Here is a 5,348-nt window from a genome sequence, read left to right on the forward strand (position 1 = left end):
GATATTCGCGTAAGCTACGCTTGAGCTATATACGCTACTGTCCCTAATTTTTCTGCGGACTTACAATGCCAAAAACCAGATTTCGATACCCGTTTTTGGCAGAGCACAAATACCCTATCGTGTAGCTTTGTGCTCATCTTCAAACAAGCAAACAAACCCTAGTTTTGAGCTAACAGAATAAAAGGAAAGCAGTTAGCCAAGAGTGCCCACCTTTAATTCTTGGCGTTACTACATTCAAATTATAGGATCTAAGCATTATTCTACATACACAAAATATGGAGCATGATTTATATATATTATTATTGTAACAAAGCGCGAACCATAGATCTTCAGCACTTTGCACGATAACTATTAGGTCACGCTAAGTCTAAGAAGAGAGCTAGTTTAGAATTGAATTTGTTCCATACAGTAATAAAATAACTATACAATATACAGAACGATGGCATAAATTAGTTATAGGTTAATATTTAAACTCTACAACTGCAATAACTTTTACTGATTTGTAGTTAAATGAGCTGTTACGTGACATCGAAACCGAAGTTAAGAACACCAACATTTGTAGTATGTAAATAGGCACTTATAATTGTGTAAATACATATGAATTCAGGATGAACGTTCAAGGCAATATCTCTGATAATGAACATTATCCTGTATCGACTATTTCGTCACAACCACCTACTTGCTTTTCATAACTGTAAATGTCTTTTTTTTTTTGTTGTTGTTCACTCATGTAGTAAGTCACGCAAGCAACTCCGGAAATTCGTGAACATAGCTTGGGGATTTCAGATTTGAAGCAATATCCTACGTGTCATATACCCTCAACAACGTTTATAATGATTATAGAACACCGGAAATTAGCTCATGATGTTTAATATTTTCAACATTAGTAGGTGTTTGACTAAGAAGAAAAAATATTTTTACCATTTGCTTCGGTAGTAATGCGTGTAATAGTAAACTTTCCGTTATATATTTTATAATAAGTCAAGAGCTCTGTATCCAGTTACTTTCAAATTTTTTATTTATTTTTCCTTTTTTTGAAAAACTCAAAATCTAATCACCTTGTGATGATGTTCCCATAGACACGCACGTGTAAGATGTTTGTTTGAAGTTAAGCAAAAGGCAACACAAAGAGCTATCCGTGGTCTGCCCATCACGAGTATCGAAACCAGGATTCTAGCGTTGTAAATCCGCAAACATGCCTCTGTGCCACTATGGGACGTTAAAAGATGAGAAAATTGTTTTGTCTTACAACACAAACATATTTTTATACGTTCAAAATAAGTTAAAATTAAAAAAGGTTAATGATACGTTATTACGTGTTAAAACTTCTAAAGAGAAAACTGAGCAGTAGTCAAGAAAGGAAATATGCATTTATGTCAAACACAATTTATTTGAAACATCCTAGTGAAAACTGTTATGCGGAAATTAATCTCTGTAGTTTAATATGAATGTTTGCAAAATAAAATTCGAACCATTCCATAGTTATACTAAGAAACATACATAAATAAATTATTCTACCTCATAAAGTGATATCATTTGCCACTCAATTCCTTAAGGAACATAGGGCCGCAGTCACTGCGGTTTCTGTAACAGGTTTTTAAGTGAGTAGGTTGTTAGCCCACTGCACCTAGCCGTCCCTAATTTAGTAGTGTAAGACTAGAGGGAAGGCAGCTAGTCATCACCACCCACCGCCAACTCTTGGGCTACTCTTTTACCAACGAATAGTGGGATTGACCGTCACATTATAACGCCCCCACGGCTGGGAGGGCGAGCATGTTTGGCGCGACGTGGATGCGATCCCGCCACCCTCAGATTACGAGTCGCATGCCTTAACGCGCTTGGCCATGCCGGGCCCATAAAGTGATAACTTAGATTAAAACATCAGACTAAGAAGGTATAACACTTGAAAAATTAAAGAAACTGACTCTAGAATGATTAAAACAAGTAACTAAATATTCCAACAACAGGGTGAGCTACAGAATGAAATCGTCCAAAAGGTGTAATAAAGATTTACCTATATAAGCTGTTTTTTTTTTTGTTTTTTTTGTTTGTTTTTTTTTTGAATTAAGCACAAAGCTACACAATGGGTTATCTGTGCTCTGCCAACTACGGGTATCGAAAACCGGTTTTTAGTTTTGTAAGTCCGCAGACATACCGCTGAGCCACTGGGGGGCTTACCTATATAAACCTTATTGGATTTATATACTTATTTATTAAATTGTTAAAATAATTTGCAAAAATAATATATATTGTTTTTCCTTGATATATGACACACACACACAACACCAAGAAAGCTTTATCCAAGAAAAGTGTATAATAATAGTATTTCAACCATATTATGCTCGCCATATCCATTTCCTGCAGACAGTTATGGGAAGATGACTGCTCTCTCAAGTTAAAATAATAATAAAAAGATAAACAGGAAAAGATAAAAAAATATTATATAAATATATATATGTATATTTAAGCTCTTGTGCCCGTTCTTTGTCTGGGTTAGGAAAATAAATGTTGGGTGGATGCTGTGATAGATAACGCAACAGTCCCAACTTTCACACAATTTATTTACAACACACATATTATTGCATTATTTATTATTATTACATCACCAGACGTTTTGTATAATCTTTAAAATATTAATTAATAATTGACGATCATTGGTCACAGAAATGTCTTACGGAATCTAGTAGTAAAGTCAAAGTAGGGAGTGGGTGTGACTCAAGAAATGGCTCTTCATTATGGTGGTTGTTGTCTTATCAGCTTTATCTGAGTTTAATTATTATTGAAATAGTAGTGGCCATTCTATTTTCGTTACATTCTTCCATAGAGAGTATCATCGCACTCTCTTAAATATATAAGACGTTTTTTGTCTTCTCCTACACTGTGCGTATGTCACATTATAGAGAATTTAATGTGTTTTCTTATGTGAAGTCACATCAGGCTATCTGCTGTGTCTATCGAGGAGAATAGAACCCCTGAGTTTAGAGTCATAAATATGAAGAGGTAGATACTGCTGTCCCACTGGGGGATGAAAATTTAAGAGTTTTTGCTTTGTTGTTTGTTTGGTGTAAGAACATGGCTCTATCTATGAATGTAGTTATCGTAAACTTATATGCTCAATAATAAAGTGGAGGGGTTGTGAATCCATCAGTAGTATGCCCCTAGTCCCAGACTATCATACCACAAAGTTTGATCGAGATTGGTTCAGCGAGTTACGAATAATTAGATAAGTGACAAACAGACAGACACACAGATTTTTGTGCTTTATATATATATAAATATTTCAGAATTTCGAATTGACAGGTTGTAGAGGGAAAGCAACAGTACCTGTGGCCAACTGAATAGTGTGGTTTTATCGTTACACTTACAACTCACCTACGGCTCCAAGTTGCAGCATGCGTTTTATAGCAACGGGTAACGAACCACGAATAGCTAGATTCATAATCCGAACATGCTAACCACGTAGATAACGCTCGAACCCCCACTGGACATTACCTTAGCCTACGTGTACATTTTAAATATTTATTGTTACAAATATCTTACTCCTTATTGAAAGTGCAAAGCTTCGTCAGAAAATGTCTGTATAATAACTGTTTCCATAGTTACGTGTATATTTTGTACTAACAAAACAGATGTCCTATTTCTTTTCTTTGTTTCAATAGAAATCCTGACAGCTTCAACTAAGGATTTTAGTTGGTATATGTCCATGTCTTAACATAATCAAAGCACAACTTTTTAATATTTAATTCTGTCCAAAATATTTATTTTCTGTTCACACTGGAAACAGAAAGATTACAAGTGCAATAGCATGCATACTTGAATTAGCATGTTTTTGTGATAATTGATTTTGTCCGTTTTACATTACTTATTGAACTGGAAACATATTTAGAATCATGTTGTGTAACACGAGTTATTTTTCAGTTTAACTGTTTCAAAATTAAAACTTATTTATTTCTACGGTTTTTTAATTTACGTTCTCCTCCTCACCAATATCTCTAATTTTCACATAAATAATTATTTAGTATTATCATAATTATAAACTTAACGGGTTACAAATCTTGTGGTTTCTTACGTAGCGTTTACACGGTGTCCAATATTAAATTTACTTACACAAACGTACGTATGTGCACTTTGATCAGAAATAAAAACAGGAAAGACCAGGAGAAACTACGGACAGAAGAAAAAGTGATATTCTGGTCTCAACCGTCATTTCAGCCGTGGGAACGTTATAATATCACGGTCAATCCCACTATTCGTTGGTAAAAGAGTAGCTCAAGAGTTGGCGATGGGTGGTAATGAGTAGCTGCCTTCCCTCTGGTCTTACACTGCAAAATTAGGGACGGCTAGTAAAGATAGCCCTCGTGTAGCTATGCGCGATTTTCAAAACAAACCAAACCAACCTTATGTACTCCTGAAGAGCTCTTAGCTCTTATTAACAATGGCCGCTAGAGGTCAAGTTATAAGCCTAAAAGCTTATAACACTAAAAATTGACTTTCAGTACCAAAAGTTGGCAAACGTCGGATAACCCATGATATAGCTTTGCATTTAACAACAATCTTTAAAAAGTCATTGTACTCCAATTACTGAAATAATCCGACTTTTGCAAAAATATTTCGTGACTTCGTATCACCAACCTTTTCAGTAGGTTAAAATATAACCCTATAGAGTATTTTAATGTTATGGGCTTTATGCTTCTGATTTCTTTTATTAGTAGGACGTCGATTTTTAATATACAGATAGCCTTGTATGTTAAAATATATCACGCATTATGAAATAACTTAAATTCACTTGCGATAATCTGCACTGCCTTCAAATATGCATGTGAATAATTTGTTTGTTTGTAGTTAAGCACAAAACTACAGGAAGGTATCGACACCTTGTTTCTATAGTTTAAGTCCACAAGCACACTGCTGTGCTACTGGAGGGGGGCGTCGATAAAGTTCTATTTCCTACAAATGAATCATAACCTCACACTACAATCTTTCAGATACCACTTTACAATTTTACGTTAAAACATTTATTCTCCATCTTTTAGTCTTTCTGGTGTTGAAGTTTTACTATTTTAAGGTTTCTCTAAATCAAAAGCAGAAATGAAAAATGATTGCTGATAATATAAGTTTACTTACTAATATCATTATAGTAACAATTTCTACACTTTTCCAACATTTCTTTATGTATTATATTTTAATTAGATTACAATCAAATAGTACAAAACAAACAAGATTTCAGAAACCTGTTATTTCTGGTTACACCTGCCTATATTAAAATATTGAAGAAAGGAAATAAAAGAAGTCCAGAACAAACTGATGGTGTGCTCTATTATGAAATAAAAGCTGAAAAATATATAATA

This window comes from Tachypleus tridentatus, chromosome 12 (genome assembly GCF_004210375.1).
Source record: "Tachypleus tridentatus isolate NWPU-2018 chromosome 12, ASM421037v1, whole genome shotgun sequence".
Taxonomy (NCBI): Eukaryota; Metazoa; Arthropoda; class Merostomata; order Xiphosura; family Limulidae; genus Tachypleus; species Tachypleus tridentatus.